Genomic DNA, 18,842 nt, shown 5'->3' with positions numbered 1-18,842 from the left:
TAAATTAAATTCCGTACCATTAACTTTTATCATCTACTCAAGGAAGTGCCACACTTTGCAATGTTGAGCATACATTGAAACTGGAATTAAATAAATAAGGCAATTAGGCTATGTTCACAGTTGCCCAAATCCAATTTATGTTCATATTGAAATCAGATTGGTTGTAGAAAATATGAACAGCAAAATAAATTGTCATTACCTCAGCAACAAATCAGAATGGACCGCAGTCTGAACAAATTTTCCTCAAATTTGGTCGATGATGTGTACAGGAGTGAGATGTGTCGGTACACAGTTTGGTAACTGCTATAAAATGCTATTTTACAAGCAATTGCATTAATAACGTCCTGAGCTGTCAAAATGGAACAGCATGTCCCTCCCCTTCCCGGTACAGAAACTGTCACATTTTCACAGTTACACAGTTCTGTGTAGCGAACAGACTGTCCAGCTAACATCTCTAATGAGGAGGAGAGTGTGAGAAATAATGCAGTGGCAGCACAAATTTTGCAAAGTCAACCAACCAGAGCAGGTGCTAAATTAACGGACAATATATGTTTCTGTTGGGTATAGATGCTCGAATCAATTTAATAGAGAATTTCTGATTTTGAGTCAACAGGCCAGTGGAATGAAAACAAACCTCTGGGATTTAGATGCTTTGCCTTTGATTGTGTATTAATGAAGATAATTCGTATTTTTTATATATCGTTTTATAATTTATTTTACTTAACTCATTGTATCTATTAATCCAGTCCCCCCCCCCCCCCCCCCACCTGGAAGCGCAGCCAGGAGCTAGACTCGACTGACTGGGGGGACTATAGGCTATACGGTGCTGCGTTACTACTTGCCTATCGGGCCATGGCTCTTTAGTCGACTGGTAACGTAATGTGCCTGTGGAATGGGGAACCCGGGTTTGCCTCCTGGCCGAGGCTACACCAAGGTATATGAAATGGAGGTAAGGTATCGCGCAATTCCAGACGGCAGATTTGTCGCACCATGGGAGCCAAACTGCACCCGGAAGTTCGGCAGAATGCACTGGAGTCAATGAGAGCTCTGTGACCAGCTCATGAACAAACACTATTTCTGAATGACATATTTTGTAAAGTAATCGCTTCTGGCAAATAACGGAAGACATATAACACATTATTGTCTGCTGTGTTGCTTTTCGATGTGTACACTGTGTCATTTTATAGAGGTATCTAAAGAGCAAAAAGTAAGTTTCTGAACGTGCCAAGTATCGCGAGACTGTCCACCGTTTCCTGTCTGGCAGCTAAATCTCGCGATACCCCCGGAACAGAAACGATACCGGCTGCTGTTTAAATCCTCAAATAAAATGATGTACTGTGCACTCTGTGCACATCGAAAAGCAAGTGATTAGAAAACAAACTGTGATATGTCTTCTTTTATATGCCTGAACCGATTTATATGACACATCTATATGTCTCAATGGTTCATAAATAATGTTTGTTATGAGCTGGTCCAGTTTGCTCCATTCACTGCTTTGTATTCATGTAACTTCCGGTGCGAGATTTGGCTCCCATGAAAGTGTCATGGCGCAGCACTGTCACGTAACCATGACACTTCCTTCTCTAAGCTTCCTTGGGCTACACTAGGACATGTCCAAGACTGTTAAGTGTCCATATTGTTTACTATTGTCTCTCATTAACCAAGAATGGGTTGGAAGAGTTGGTCTGCTCTGCACCGGATGATAGTTCACCAATGCTGTACCCGACATGTCATTTTCACACTAGTGAGCTGCTTCAATTTGTAGCATGGGGTCTGGTTTTTCTCCTTATAATGGGAGTGGATGGAACTTGAAGCTACTTGATGCGACTCTCTGCCTGGAGCCTGTGAAGGCTGAGTCGTAATTGACTTGTTTTGCATTGTTTAAGAGTTCGGTCTGAGTAATGTCATATTTCCATGTTTCGTTTCCATTTCCACCATGTTTCCATAGTGATTGCTCGTTTCGATGTTTTTCTTGCACACTTAACTTCTATAAAACGTCAAATATTTCCTTTGACATTGTTTTCTGTCATTTTGTATTTCCTTTTCTCTCTACGTATCTTTCCCAAGCTAATGTCTCTCCATCATGGCTCACAGAGAGTCACTGTATCTCTTGCTCCATCTCACTCTTTCCTTCTCTCTTGCTGCTAGCCGGCACAGCCGGGCTCCTTCAGACACACACATGGGCTTCCCTCCTCTGCCTACGCATTGTGCTTGGAGATTCCCAACACACACACACACACACACACACACACACACACACACACACACACACACACACACACACACACACACACACACACACACACACACACACACACACACACACACACACACACACACACAGACGGCAGAGCCTCTAAGGCCTGGTTTTGGTGAATTATTCAGACTGCGTTGGTGGTGTTCTACTGTGCGCAGTATGTGTCTCAGGCAACATATATTATTTTGCATAATGTGTGTGTGTGTGTGTGGTTGGTATCTGTGTGTGTGTTCATATGTGAATCTGTACGTGCGTGTGCGACTGCACGTGCGTGTGCGACTGCATGTGCGTGTGCGACTGCACGTATGTCGCACATACTGCACGTGCGTGTGCAGCGCTCTGTGCGTGAGTAGTAGGAATATGAAATGCTGCTCCCAGCAGTAGCACTTCTTCTTTAATCAGCGCTCTCTTTTGGCTTCCTGTTGTGGTTTCACAGCCTTGTTAGAGCCGGGGAAATGAAGGAAACCCTGTTATATCTGAATATTGGTAAGGACAGAAACTTCACAAGAAACTGACGCATGACCATCGGTTGAGGTACATTCTACATGAGTGGTCCTGTAGGCAAGAACAGGCCCATCAGCGATAATATCTGGTCCAGCAAATTATTCGGTAAGTAATTCACAATCGAGTCCGTAGGACCCACAGTTGTCCAGAACCAGCACAAAAGCCTCTTCCCGGGCTCTGGACCTGATCACCCCTATATCTCCATATATGGAGCTGGCCTGTTCTGACTTCATAATGATTGTTCTGACATCACAATGATGTTCTGACATCTGCATAGACTCCATATTTGAGCATGCCTGACAAAGATCTCCATAGTCCATATATGGGCATAAAAGGGACACAGACATAACTAGAAATGCACTCTGTCGAGATGCCAACTTGCGCATTGCACACAAGTAGGCCATGTATGGCCTACTTGTGCACAAGCAGAGTGCGCCATGAGGTGCGCTCACCACTGCTGTTACGACTGCTGCTCTGAGTCCTAAACCTCTCTGCTGCTGTCTAGGTTTGAAATTCAGCAGTGGTCAGTGGTTCCTCATTGCCCGGTACACCGACATACACACATACCCAGCCAATACATACCCCCTATTGACCTTATACCAATTTTGAAACGTACTTTAGTTACATCATCAAAAACAGTGGTTTCTCATTGGCTGGTGGAATGTACTGACATACCCAGCCGATTGCTGTTCTTGGTCCCTGATTGGCCGAGCGACGCCACCGACATACATACATACTTGATAGGCCAATTCTCCTTTCATTGTCAATGGCATTTAATGTTTGTGTTGGCACAAAAAGCCGATTTGCTCAGACACATATGACGTAAATTCTCCTTTCATTGTCAATGGCAAATGTGACACGTGCTATGACAAAAAGCTGTATATAGGATATAAAAATCACACCCGTGTGAAGTGAGTGGCGCTCTTATCTTACAACATCAATTACAACATAATGTTTGTCTAAGCAACGGGTGCTAATGTTTGTTTAAAGCTCCATTCAGTGACTTGAACAAGATTGTGTAGAACCGGTCCGGTCCTCTAGGGGCGCCAAAGAGTAGCCTTCTCCTGACGTCACTCCTCCATGATACGGGGGCGCACATGCAGGTTTTTGGCTACTAGCTAGCTCTTAGCATTGAACATTGCCGTCTTATTGGCTAAAATATGGCATTCAAAAATTATGGATTTAGATCGAATATCTTAGTTTTAATGAAATTGAGTTGACGTGTTTATTTTTTAGGGTAACTGTTGCATGATCCCAAAATCACACTTGACTCCCATGTTCTGATCCCCATGGGACGTTCTAAACTCCGGACAAAAAATGTCATGCAGGGTTGAGACCATGGGACGGGTGATGATGGCGATGCAAGTATATTATGACGGGTGGTATTGTATTATATATACAGTGTGTGCTCGCTGCAGCAAGCCCACAAAAATGCACTCCAGGCCACGTCTTGCAATAGAAAAATACTGTTAAATGTTCTTTTGTTCTAGCAAACATAGGGGTAGCCCACTAGCCTTACCCTGTCGTGGCCAGCATCAATGCGGATTCCCGCTATGACACTGGCCAAGCATGGCTATAGTAGTCTCGTAGATGTATTTTATTGATTCTGACGCTTGTAATGAAGCGTCAGGATCGATAATACATCTACGAGTCTAAATCTTAGGCTAATATTGGGGGCTTATACTCGGCAGAGTATAAGCGGCAATCTCTCTCGACCTTTTAAATGAAATGTTTTCAAACTGCAGCCAACAATACAAAAACAAAAAAGTAATATGTGCTATTTTGTTTTACAAAGTAATATGGTATAATATTACTGTTTTAGCAGAGTAATACCTTATTCTACTCATTACTGGGTAAAGTAATAATATTAGAGTAACTCGTTACTGCCCAACACTGAAGGTGACTAATCAAAGATAGAACTGATATCAAATACAATACCATTGTTTATTATTGAAGGGGAGAACTAATCGCCCGGCGTTTACATTTCTGAACTTTTTGTGAGGTGAAGTAGAAGCAATGCCCTTTGCCACTTGCGCAAGCAGAGCGTGCAAATAATAGTTTTCGTCCATGTCGCCGTTTGATGTGTATGCACCGTGCCAGCGTATGATGTAATGACTACTTGTGCTTGATATGGCAGTGGTGTCAGATTACATACATGTATACATAGGGGCATTATCTTTAATCCTCCCGACACTAAAACATATCGTCATTACGTCACCATCGAAAACCAATTACACCCTGGCATTGTGTCCTTTAATCCACACATCTTTATTACGTCATCATTGAGACTAGAGCTAGTTGTACCAGTTATACCTGACGTCATATGCTGCTCCGATACATACGCATCAAACGGGGCATACGCAAAGTAACCACAGTATACTGCTAATCAACTTACAAATTACATATACATATACATAGAGGCATTTCCTTTCCACCTTTCACCTTTCCTTTAATCCACCCGACACTGATCGACATATACGTCACCATCGAAAGCCGATTAATCCACATCTTTATTACGTCATCATTGAGAGCTAGTTATACCTGACGTCATATGCTGCTACATACGCATCAAACAGGGCGCAGAGTAACCACAGTATACCGCTAATCAACTTACAAATGATATACATATACATATACATACATATACATAGGTGTGATTAGGACCCCAAATCACACCTTAGAAAACATGACAAAGTCATATTTTGACAGCAGGAATGACCCATCAAAAGGGCATGTGAGCTCAAACCCACAATTCAACATTTTGGTTTTAAGATGTTGATATTAATTTTGTATTCATCCTTAGGACCCCAAATCACACCTTGGAAAGCATGAGTGTATATTTCAAACAAAGTGTTTTTTGAAATATACACTCATGCTCATATTTTGACAGCAGGAATTGCTTGTAGTCCTAATTTGTATTAGGATGTTGATATTCATTCATCAGCCACATAGAGGCATTTCCTTTAATCCACCCGACACTGATCGACATATACGTCACCATCGAAAGCCGTCTCTTACCATACTTAGCAATACTACTTTTTTTACCTCCAAAAACTAGGTACGTAGCAAATAGCTAAACCTAATAATTCAATATTTCAAACGTTCTTTCACAGAGAAGCTGAGATTTGACAGTTTGTAGCGGTCGACAGTAGTTGCGCGCTCTGCTTGTGCACTAGTAGGTAATGTATGGCCTACTTGTGTGCAACAAGCAAGTAGGCACTCGACAGAGTGCAGTTCTAGTTTACTCCTGTGTTTGTGAGTGCGTGAGTGCATGAGTGCGTGCATGCGTGCGCGTCTCACATTCACAGTGTCACCAGACACATACATATCGGGCTGACTCCATTACTTTTCGATGGCTTCAACAGTCTCAGTAAAACAGAAACTAACAACGCAGGTACATTTTTATCAGTCACTGACTGACAAGCATTTACGATAACGTACCGTATGATAAACCATTATTGATTCCCAGGGAGATTATAGATAGCTGGGAGAGTAAATTAGTGCACACACACACACACACACACACACACACACACACACACACACCCTGTTTTTGTATTGCTCGATGCTCACCTCGGCCAGACTAAGCCATCAAGCTTTATGAGTCTCTGAGGGCTGCTGTTGCTCTTGATTCATGAAAGCAAGCTATTGAGCAGCAGCTTCAGCACCCACATCCATACTACTGATGGCTACTGTATACTGTTTCCATGCATTGCTGAACAGCCACTTCCACCCACCCACCCCACCCTTTTATGTCTCCCATGAGGGCAGCCTGTTGCAGATAGCAGGCAGGGCACCGCTTTGATGGATGTTAGGAGGGCTTTATGGAGGCAAGGGGGTTTGTAATTGTGTGTGAATAATGCAGGCAGACAATAGACCAAAGTATGCTTTGTTTTAGACCCTTGGAGCGACCGAGTTGTGCTTCATAAGTGGAGAAAATGCTCAAACTTGGGTGATTTTTGAGACCGATTTAATGTGTACTTTTAGGAGAAAGATGTTTATATATATTTTTTCATGGATAAAATGAGCAAAATGAGGTTTGATTTTGGGGACAAATGGGCATTTTCTGTTTGATTTGACTTTGCTGCAGAGGAATTATGTGAGAGTGAGTGTGAGTGAGGTATGGTTTGGTAGGTGATTTGCAGAGGAAATCGGAGAGTCTGCTTTAGTGAGATGGCTTTGATAGATGTGCTTGCCTTTACAAGGGAGGAATAAGTGACGTCTTTTTCTTGGAGGCCCTATAACTGTGATAGCTCTGTGGGCAACAAAGGGGCTACGCCTGATCTCAGAGGACCGGCTTTGATTGATTGGAGTATCGTACAGGAGAAATGCAGAAATCCTTGTGGTTTTAGAGGCATGGGTTTGATAAATGTGCCTGAGGGGGAAATGGACAGCCTTACCCTTTCACATGTGTGAGAGATGAGAGAGACATGGTGGATTTGACTTGATTTACTTTGTAGGCATATAGCTTTGGAGGTTTGAGAGAACTGCATTTTGCATGAATATTTGCATTTTTTACTATTACATTGTGCAGTGTATGCAGTCTCGCGTATTTATCAGCACATTTCCTGCATGATCTTTCATATTTATCAGCACATTTTCTGCATGCACACATCTATGTACAGCAAAGTAGTCAATTTCAATGGTTAATTTTAGCCACACTAGCAGTTGATGGCATTTCGGTCCATCTCTCCAACACTAGCTGGTCCCAAGCAAGATATCTCAAAAACTATTTCCATGGAATTATCTGTGCCCCTTCAGGCACCTCAGAGGTTGAATCTGAAAAAATAGATTCTTGTCTTGTTTTGAACATAAGCCGCATTTTATCAGCTTGTAAGGTACAGTACATGCTGTGTATGTACTGTAGATTAGTAGAATTGATACTAGTCTAGAACAAAGCTTTCAGACTTCATAAATCCTTTAGATGTATTAAACCTCCAATCTCACCCCATCATAATAAGCTGTTTTGGCTGAAGAAGCCTTCCAAACAAAAAGCTGCGTGTCCAACGAGCTCTCCTTGAAAGAGTATTGAGTGTTGTCTAATGTCTATCAGCACCGCAGGTGAATTGGAAGTGAAATGAAGTGTGCACAATCACCTGGTCTGGGTCATTTTTGTCTGCGCCAGTGCCAGATCTGGTATATATTCCCACTCGTTGGAATATGAACAAAGTATGGGTTTTTAAAGGAAACTGACACAATGTTTCTTCATTCCTCTCCTTTTGTTGAAGGACAATTCCAGTTCAGACTTCAGAGGCAGATTGTTAAAATAAGCGTTGAATAGCTCTATATTTTAATCATTGCTATAGAGTGTTTGTTCAATAAGAGGAGTCTCTCCAGTTCTTTAGTTAAAGAGAAAATAGTTTTCTCTCCATTGGATGAAATAGGGGTTTCAAAAATATTTGAAAAACACAAAGGGTATTTATTGTCCCTATGAAATTCATCCTCAAGTAGTGCCTTAAAGGGATATTTCACTTTAAAAAAACTCATTGTATGTCGTCTAGTCAGGCTTATGTGAAGTGTGAACACCCCAGCCAGTTTTTAAGTTGCTTGATTCAGTAATTGGATATTTGATATTCATTTTAGCTGGCCCGCCCCTTCCTATACAAACCCATTATAACTTCAGACTCTATTTTAATGATAGATTCATGGAAAATACCTGTCCTTTTTTCTGGTGACTGATACTGCCGCCCTAATACGTGAGGGGGCCGTTTTCATTTACTTTTAATAATTAATTGCGTGAGCAGAGCGTGGTTTTGGCTGCGTATGTCGTTGACACCCTCGGCCAATCAGGGCACTGCGTGCGTACGTCAAACCTCGGCCAATCAGGGATTGTGAATTTTTGGTGGTCCCCTCGGCCAATGAGGGATTGTGAATTGGTTTTGCCTGGACAATAGAATTGTTATACTTCTTTGCAACACATCGTAATTTGTAGAAAGTTCATTAGGTGTAAGAACACCCTCATTCTCTAAAGTTTTTTTTAACAGTTTGATATCCTATATTTTATTTCAGTTCAGGGTCAGCAACTCTCATGCACCTCTAGCACCTCTGCTGGAACACTCCATCATCGCAGTTCCTGTTTACACTGCACATGTGCAAACCTCCAGCAGGAGCCCTGGTCGCACCTCCGTGCACATTCCTCTTTATTTTTCCTAGATGTAGTCCAAGGAAGCTCTGAGAAGGAAGTGAAGTGGTCACGTGACTGGGCTGCGCCATGACACTTTCATGGACACTTTCATGGGAGCCAAACCATAGATATTATAAGAAATAGATGCCTCATTTGCCGCTGCAGTTCATTGGAGCGACGTGTATCCCAATGAAGGCGGAAGTGCAGTGCTGAAGGCTTCATGACAATATACATTACAAAACAAGACAAACAAACGAACACAAACAACAAAGTTATTAACAATACAACATCAGAGCCAGAGGGGATTAGATTACTAACAGAAAACATTAAAGAGTGAACACAAAGCAACAGTTCTCCGCAGCTTTCTTATTTAGAAGTGCTGAAGGCATTTGCTGAAGGCGACTGCGTCGCTGCCCGAGTGACGTCACTCATGTGACTCCTCCATGTCGCTCGCTGTCACTCAAGTGACAGTAGTTGCAAAGCTTCCGCTTTGCTTCCGCTAATGCTTTGCAAGGAATGTCGGGAAAATTGTGCCTTCAATGGTGACACGCGCCTCAGATCCGGAAAGGGCGTCTACGTATATATGTCTGTGAGCCAAACTACCCGGAAGTTTGGCAGAATGCACTGGAGTCAATGAGAGCTCAGTGACCAGCTCATGAACAAACATTATTTATGAACAATTGAGACCTTTTGTAAAGTAATCACTTCTGGAAAATAACAGAAGACATGTAACACATTATTGTCTGCTGTGTTGTTATTCGATGTGTACAGTTGTACACTGTGTAATTTTTATAGAGGTATGGTATCTAAAGAGCACAAAGTACCTTTCTGAACGCACCAAGTATCGCGAGACTTCCCACCGTTTCCTGTCTGGCAGCCAAATATCGCGATACTTCGGAGCCAGAAACGATACCTGCTGCTGTTTAGATCCTCAGATAAAATTATATACTGTGCACTCTGTGCACATCGAAAAGTAAGTGATTAGAAAACAACCTGTGATATGTCTTCTGTTATTTTCCAGAAGTGATTACTTTACAAAAGGTCTCAATTGTTCATAAATAATGTTAGTTATGAGCTGGTCCAGCCGGCTCCATTCACTGCCATGTATTCATTGCACTTCCGGTGTGAGTTTGGCTCCCATGAAAGTGTCCATGAAAGTGTCATGGCGCAGCCCAGTCACGTGACCACTTCCCTTCCTTCTCAGAGCTTCCTTTTGATGTAGTCCAGGAAGTAAGTGAGCCCAGTGTCTATGACGCGTGATTATGAATCCCACCAATGTTCTAGGGTAGACCCGCCTCACCATGTGTCTGATTGGCTCCCGGGAAGGCATCGTTTTACTGAGGTTAGGCCGTTCGGGTTAGGTTTAGGGGGGTGCATACTTAGTTTAGACTAGTCATTGGTTAGACATGGGTTAAGGTTAGGTTTAGGTGTGCTGCCCCGTGGGAGGTTAGGTTTAGGGTGAGGGTTTGAGATAGGTTGTAGTTGTAGGACTAATGACTGGTCGCAAAAACGAGAACTGTCTATCACAACGACTACTGGCCAATCACAGCAGGGCTTTCCTAGAACTGCGGTGGGATAAATAATAACGCTTCTATGACATCAGAGACACTGGGCTCACTGCTAAAATATGTAAAACCACATATTACACACATAAAGACCCCCAGGAAAGTATTCTAAATCTACTATCTAAACGTCATTAACATATTTGTTTTGCAAAAAGGGTGAAGTGTCCCTTTAAGGGAAAGGAATTTTGTTTTCTATCGGTGTAAGTTTTATTTTAAATGTTTGTTTATGGGTTTCATCTTTATTTGTTATATTTTATAGAGGGACAGTAAGTTGACAAGAGTCAGAGATAAGTTGCGCGCTCTGCCCGTGCACAAGTAGGCCATTCATGGCCAACTTCTGCCCAGCTCGACAGAGTGCATTTCTAGTTCTTTTAGATTTTTGAGTCTCCTCCAGCCTCCTCCTGGAAGGGGTTCTTTCCTAAAATAATAATAATGTTAAAAATCACACCTGTGTGAAGTGAGGGGCACTCTAAAGCCCTAACCACACCAAAGGGTCGCCATTCAACTCCTTGGGTCCAAACGGTTGCAAGGAGTTGCATGGTGACCCTTTGGTGTGGTTTGGGCTATTGAATTCCATGCGTTGAATCACTTGGGATAACGTGCAACAGGACACGCTAAAACCGTCTCGACCCTTTGATGTGGTTAGGGCTTAATCATCATACATCATCGTACATCATCATCAAGAATGGTGGTCCCTTATTGGCCAAGGGTTCCCACTGACATACATATGCCGATTTGCTCAGACACATATGACGTGAATTCTCTAGCTGAGATCTTTAGCTGAGATCAGTGGTGTGCTCCCCAGCACCATGAAAGTTTACATGTATTGAGAGTGCCATGTCTCCTGTAGCCTAGACTCTAGAGAGTCAACAACCACAGCCGCACTGTGTCCTTGGGGCATTGCATTTACATTTTTGAGTGGTGTAAACCACTCCTACAACTGGCTTTTGTGTGCAGAAAAAATGAGCATGGTTGCTATGTTCAAAATAATTTCTGACGTAATTAAATCACACCCGGGTGAACTGGATGACCGTAGCAACCATGCTCATTTTTTCTGCACAAAAAAAAATCACATCCGGGTGTGATTTCATTACGTCAGATCAGAGCTGATCATGCTATATAAAACCTTACACCACATCTTTTCCTATGACCCTAAGGTACTTCCATACCAAAGGGGACCTCTGTAGCATGACTTGAAAATAACAGCTTAATTTTCTGCATTAACTCCTCCACTATATGTGTTAGACGGCCCATCGCGGTCCCGTCGCTAGTTGCGTTAGAATTAATCATACCTCCCGTTGTTGTCGATCGCCTCGGGAGTGTTTTGGCTACATCAAGCTACTTCAGATACATCCGGGATAGCGCCTGGCCCGACGCTAAATGTGCTCCGCTGCTATAAATCGCTGGGCGCACTGATTTAATGGATTAAATAACCCTGGGCATTTGGTGTGTTAACACTGACCGCTCATGACGTAAATTTACGTCATAGCCAATCCAGCGGCTTAGCGCCAGTGATGTAAATGTCAAATAAGTCTTTATAGTGGTTTATGATACATCATGGTCGCATGCTACTTACATTTGCATTGGGTTGCTACTTGCTAGGTGATGTAGTAAACAGAAACTGAACCGGCCATCTTGTTTGGCCGTGTCTGTCTACTCGTTGTTTTTTTGTTTTTTTTTTTTAAATGCCTTTATCTCGGATTACTTTCCCAGATTGCGCCCCTGGTCAAAACAAGCTTTATTCGACAGCCCATAACCAAATAACTAACGATCGCGACCACACAATGTCTTATCCGGGTAAAAGTTACTGTAAGACTAGCCTCTGTCACAACACGCATCGTATGTCTACATTCTGTTCTGGTTTTTGGGTCCCGGTGGAACCTTCCAAATAAGGGTTTCACTTAAAACTCCTGTTAAGAGAGAATTATTATTAGCTACTGTAGCAGTGAATGTGTTAATTAAATGTGTCTATAGAGACCAGTTTGTCCAATTTCAGATTCTTGGAGTTGATTCATTTGTCATGGGCAAAAAATATGAAAGCAGTCTTTCCTTGTTCACTGTTCCTTCGTGGAGTTTCAAGTGTAATATGTGTCTGTTTACCAAACAAAATCTTGCTTTTTCCTTTCCAGTTTCTTGGACTAATCTCAAGCCTAACAACAACATAAATAGCACCTGAAATCACACCAGGGATGGGTGGGTGGCTAGTTCCAGAAACCAACTTCCTCCTAGACGTCTCTGTGAAATTTGGTGTCTTGCTGTGATTAAGGACATGCAGGAGGAAAGTCTCAAAATGTATTATTATTTTTTCAACAAAATGGAATGGAAATTATCAACCTGGAAAGTCCTTGACTGATCCTGTGAAGGAGCTGTCATTTCTCTCTCTCTCTCTCTCTCTCTCGCCCTGGTTTGAGCAGCGCACTGTCAATGATTGAGAAAAAAAGAAGCAGCAGACAGGTGTTGTCGTGAAATTATTGTAAAAGCAGCAGTCTCTCTTCGGCAAAAAATGTGTTGCTCATGACGAGGTTGTGAAGGCCAGTTTCATTATTGCCCAAAAAAATTGCTGCCACATCAAAGCTGTATTCCAAAGAGGAATTTATCAGAGTGCATGCTGGCCATCGACAATCTTTTGTCTAATAAAGACTTCGGAATTAAGTGGCAGAAGCAACTGTCACAAAACGTCCCGATTAATTTCCCCACGTTGCTGTCTGTAACTGCACAAAAAAGGAGCTAATGAAGCTAAACATGCACAGGTACATGGACAAACTCTCACAGCTGGCAGAATTCTCTATTCAGATAACCGTTTGAGACCGATCCCAGCCAGCACGCCTAAGTGGGTCCCATATGGTTCAGAGGTGGGCTACCTATATGGGAGCCAGGTGGGCTAACTATATGCAACCCATATGGAAATGTCAGCGGGCACCAGATGGTTCACACTTGGGTTGCCCATGTGGGCTTTAAGTGGGTTCTACCTGGGCCCTAGGTGGGCCCCAACTGGGCCTTTTTTATGTGTGACCCAAGTGGGTCCTACCTGGGCTTGCCCATGTGGGTTTTAAGTGGGTTCTACCTGGGTCCTAGGTGGGCCCAATGTGGAAAATGTCTGTGGGGCTTACATGGGTCCCATATGGTTTCAAGGTGGGCTGAACTATATGGGCCTCAAGTGGGTCCTATATGGTTTAGAGGTGGGCTAACTATATGTATGTATGTATGTATGTATGTATGTATGTATGTATGTATGTATATCACACACACACACACACACACAGGGTACGTGGTGGCTCAGGGGTAGAGTGGCTGGATGGTAACCACAAGGTTGCCAGTTCAAACCTGGGCTCCCCCAGAGTTAGTGTCGAAGTGTCCTTGAGCAAGACTCTGAACCACTAATTGCTCCTGATGTGCTGGTTGGTGCCTTGCATGGTTTCCACTGCCATCGGTGTATGAATGTGTGTGTGAATGGGTGAATGTAATGCACAATCTATGTAAAGCGCCTTGGATAAAGGTGCTATATAAATGCACCATTCACACACACACACACACACACACACACACACACACACACACACACACACACACATATATATATATATATATATATATATATATATATATATATATATATATATATATATATATATATATATATATATATATGTGGTTATAGCAGTGACTGATAGGCAATTCACACTGAGAGGGACTGAATCCGTTTAATTGGAACCGTTTCCGAATACGGTTGCCTGGTCCCCGATGGCCATGATTCACATTGCCCGAGATTCAACAGCTCACCCGGGTACACTTGCATAACACACTTTGATCCTCCAGATGGCGGTGTGCTTGATGGCTGGTGTGCACGGACACTGACCATCAACTCTGCGACATTGTCTCCAATAAATCCAGACACACTGCATTGCATTGCCTCTTTTGGCTCTTTCGCGTTATACTACTTCACTGTCAGCCTGCCTGCTATTCACTGTGTCAGTCAGTTTTGTGCTCCAGTGTCGTGTTTGATATTAGTTTAATGGATTCTACTTTAGCATTATTATTATTTTGTTTTACTTTGGAAACTATGCCAAGCAAAGCCCAAGAGCCACGTGTAGTCCAAGATCAGCGCGTACTGCGGTGCTGCGCGTATAGCAGATTCAACAGGAGACGGGCGGCGTTGAGAAATGAGCTGGTGTTACGCGTGTGTTTTTTTTCACTAGAGATCATGTCACGTTCTAAAAACAACAGTCCACTTCCTTCTTTAGGTACACATGCATTCACATTGGAACGATCCGTATCTGAATACACTTCAACGGTCCAGAGACCCGCCCCCCATGCGGTCTCGGGGACGGTTGGGCGAGCCGCTCCCGGGAACAGTACGCATCATTCACACTACCACAACATCTGCCAAGTGGTCCCGAGTGCGCACCCGGGACCATAGTGTGAATCGCCTCTGAGACAGCGTGAGCACGCGTTGTGGCCCACATCAAGTGACCTTTTGACCCCAAGTTGAGTTCGATAGGCCTGCTCTAGTATTTACTTTCCATCTTCATTATTTCTTGGAAATTATCACAGAAATGTAGCTTCTGACCTCATTTAGGAGACTGCTATGTGACCTTGTTAGCAGCTTTCACATGAACCCTGAGTCTTGCCAAATGACCATTAGGTACCTGGAAGAACAGAGGCATATTATGCACCAAACGGAAAACTGTCAATACAGCATCTACATAACATATATGTGGAGCCACTATTGGAGACGTGCATGTTATGCCAATTAACCATCAAATTTAAAACCTCTTAGCTGTGTGTGTGTGTGTGTGTGTGTGTGTGTGTGTGTGTGTGTGTGTGTGTGTGTGTGTGTGTGTGTGTGTGTGTGTGTGTGTGTGTGTGTGTGTGTGTGTGTGTGTGTGTGAAATATACATTTCTGATCATCATTACGTGTAGTTATTACATGGCTTGGTTGAATGCTTGATTCTGATTGGTCAATTGCTGAATTCAGCGGTGTGTTATATTTCATATAACAGACCGCTCCGCTCTATAACAGACCGATGCCTAATCAAACCCTCTGAGCACCTGCTGGGCGTCGCTGATTTATATTACTGCTGTTTCCAACATGACAGCCATGTAAACACACACACACTGTGACACACACAGTGTCATTTACAGCAACAAATTGCTCTCAAAAATGTTTTTGAAAACATTTGAGCGAGAAATAGACAAAGCAGTACCCGAAAATGGATTCTATTTGATCAACTCACTTCCTTGTTTTGCGACTGTTCCAGCCCTGAATGCAGCTGGGCAGATGCAGCCAGTGTGACACTTAATGAAATACTTTTTTTGTTGCGTTTTAGGTCAATTTATTAATTTGTTACATAGCCATGTAAGTCTTTTCCTGGTTTCAAAGGCTTTATAAGTGTAAAGTGATGTTCATTCTCTGAACTTATGACTGTTCTAGCTGTTGTATTATCTGCAGTGTAACGACTCACACATTACTAACGTGTTAAATTACCTATGCTCTGTGCTATAGCCTCTCACACTAACTTGAGCAAAGGCACAGTGCAGAAGAGGAATTGGTTAACGTATAGGGCAAGATTTCAAGGTAAGCCAATCAGAGACAGAATTGGGGTTATGGGGTAAACACACAACAAATGGAACCAAATGGACCCGTTAGGGTCCATTTGGTTCCATATGTACACTCTCAGAGTTAGACCCATAAGGGTCCATTTGGTCCAAACTATCATTTAGCTGGGGACTCCCTCAAAGACCCCTGGGGGTCCCCGGCTCCCACTTTGGGAACCACTCGACTAGAGCATGTGAAAGAATCATCGTCGGCAGCTCTCTGGAAACGTTTATCAATTATTTCCTTGATCAACAGAATCCTGAGGCAAATACAGCCGATCGGCTGGGTATAAACTGAGCTTCTAGGCTCAGGCAGTATTCAGAAGCACGCACATGCACGCTGTTATTATTCTATTAAAGTTTGCACAGAACACAACCTTTATTCTATCACTGCCTGCATTGTAACAATATGGCAAACTAGGCTACAATATTTACATTGCAGATTTTTTACAACTTGCTCTGATGATGCATAATTAGTCTAATCTTGCATTTTGCCATAGTGATACATGTGTGACCGAGATGTGTTTATTTGTTGTTATTTGTTGATTCCAGGGACGTGATATATTAGCATATTCATGAGGGGTAGTTCCTACATCCGTGGCATAATGGTATAATTAATAGATCCTGGAATTGTTAATGACTACACACTGAACAGACAAAGACAAGTTCAATGACTATAAAACTAGGCCCTAGATGTTTTTTGTTTTTTGGGTGAAAAAAGTACTTAACGGGGTCATTATATGATCATTTATATTTCTGACCAAGTTTTGACGTGTGAACTGCAACTTCTTACGTTCTGATTGTAAAAGTTGCTCATGCACACAACACAGACTACAGCTGACCAATCAGTTCATAGGACTGTTTATGCGCCTGCATGAGAGGAAATACATGTCCCATAATGGACGACACAAATGAATGGATAACAGTGTACTCACTGTTACATCATTAAAGTGGGGTCCCGGGACCCCCAGGGATCCTTGAGTTGGTTTCAGGGGGTCCCCAGATAGACTCTAACAATTATGTAACTCTGAGAGTGTACAAGTGAAACCAAAATATGGGCCCATTTTGTTTGAGAAGGACTGTTACATTATACCCATATCAAAAAGATGACTGACTCTACAATGAATGAAGCTGTTTAAGTTGTTGGAACACACCTCTGCAGAGCACACGGTTTTACAAGTGAGTTCTGTTTGTCTGCTACATTGACATTGACATTAAACGTGATGTTCTTTTCCAGAACTGAGTGCATGCCATAAAATAATTGTCTGTGCTGCCTCACTCCTACCTTGATCTAGGTGCGTTCTGCCAGTGCTGCCACAGTGCCACACTAGGCCGAATGCGAGTGAAAACACACACACACACACACACGCATGCATGCACGCACGCACGCACGCACGAGCACACACTCACTCACTCACTCACTCACTCATTTTCTTTTTTTTGTGGCTTTCGCCTTTTATTTTATATTTTTATAGAGGGACAGACAGTAGGCTGACAGGAAATGGGGGAGAGAGATGGGGGAGTGACATAAAGTAAAGGCCGTCGGTATCGGGAGTCGAACCCGTGGCACACTGCCAGACTCGGACTACCGGCCTACTTGCCTGGACCGCTGAGCCACGGCCCAGGCCCACTCACTCATTTTCACCTATAGCTGTCCATCATCCTTCCTACTATAAATGCGCCACGTCTCTGCGTGCGTGTGTGTGCGTGTGTGGTTGTAATGCACGTAATTCGAGAACCGCTTGACCCACCGACTTCACATTCGACACACACGTTCCACACCCCCACAGGGAGTGCAGTGCCAGGTATCGAGTCGGTCGGACCCACGGTTCTCCAGAACCACCACAAAAGGCTCTGGTCAGGCTCTGCCAGTGGGCCTAATGAGGCCAACTCCTTTCACCTGGGCCAGGCTCTGCCAGTGGGCCTAATGAGGCCAACTCCTTTCACCTGTGCAATTTACAGCCTCTGCCTCAGCCAATTGAGGCTCAACCAATCAGGCTCTGCCAGTGGGCCCAATTGATTGCCAAGTACACTTTTCAGTTTGCAGTCTTCACACACAGGTACATACAGTACACAGATCTCCATGTGGGACACCGGCTGACAGTTAAAACGGGTGCTATGGCAACGTATATCATATCATTAGGTTCCCAAGTTGCATCGTTCCCAAGTAGGCTGGTGGCCGACTGCGACGGGCACGTACAGGTCTAGTTCAGTCAATGAGTCAAACCTCATTTGAGAAACAGTCCAGTCATATACCTGACGAAGACCCGTCAAGGGTACAAACGTTGTGTCTTCATGCTTTAAATAAACTAAGTAACCTGGGAGCCTCAGAACAGTGTGCAGTCAAAACTCATTTCACATCACAAATTTCACATGTCAAGTGGATGATTATATGATTATGATGGCCACAGACACAAATTGATGGTTAGGCGGCCTGTCACGGGCTTGGTGTGTCACAGCCTGCTAGGAACGCATCCCATTTCCTCTCAAGGAGTTGATTGATTTATTTTGTCATCCACGGTTTGTTGTTTGAGAAGCAACAAACCTTAGTATGAACGCACTCCCTCTCACAGAACCTGATGTATTCAGCGATGACCTGACAAAGGCTGTCTACATCGTCTCCATGTTCACTGAAAAATGAGTTTGAGTTTCAAATTCAAACCTGAGTCTCCCCTCCACCTCTTTGGACCGCTCTGGTGATAGCGGGTACCCTTCTCACAACTGGGAGATAAGAAGGTATAAGCTTCGCCATGGTGTGATCAGAGCCGCATACAGAGGGGAGGGCGACAGAGGTATA

The 18,842-nt window shown here is 43.3% G+C and overlaps 1 protein-coding gene across 1 annotated transcript in view; it reads left to right on the top strand.

Moving 5' to 3' along the window:
• The window catches only part of kcnh2b (potassium voltage-gated channel, subfamily H (eag-related), member 2b), a 310,233-nt gene that overhangs the window by 19,671 nt on the left and 271,720 nt on the right, over positions 1 to 18,842 (top strand). The gene's annotated exons all lie outside the window — the stretch shown is intronic.

This window comes from Electrona antarctica (genome assembly GCF_951216825.1).
Source record: "Electrona antarctica genome assembly, chromosome: 20".
NCBI classification, from domain to species: Eukaryota; Metazoa; Chordata; class Actinopteri; order Myctophiformes; family Myctophidae; genus Electrona; species Electrona antarctica.
This window is presented reverse-complemented; position numbering and strand designations above follow the sequence as displayed.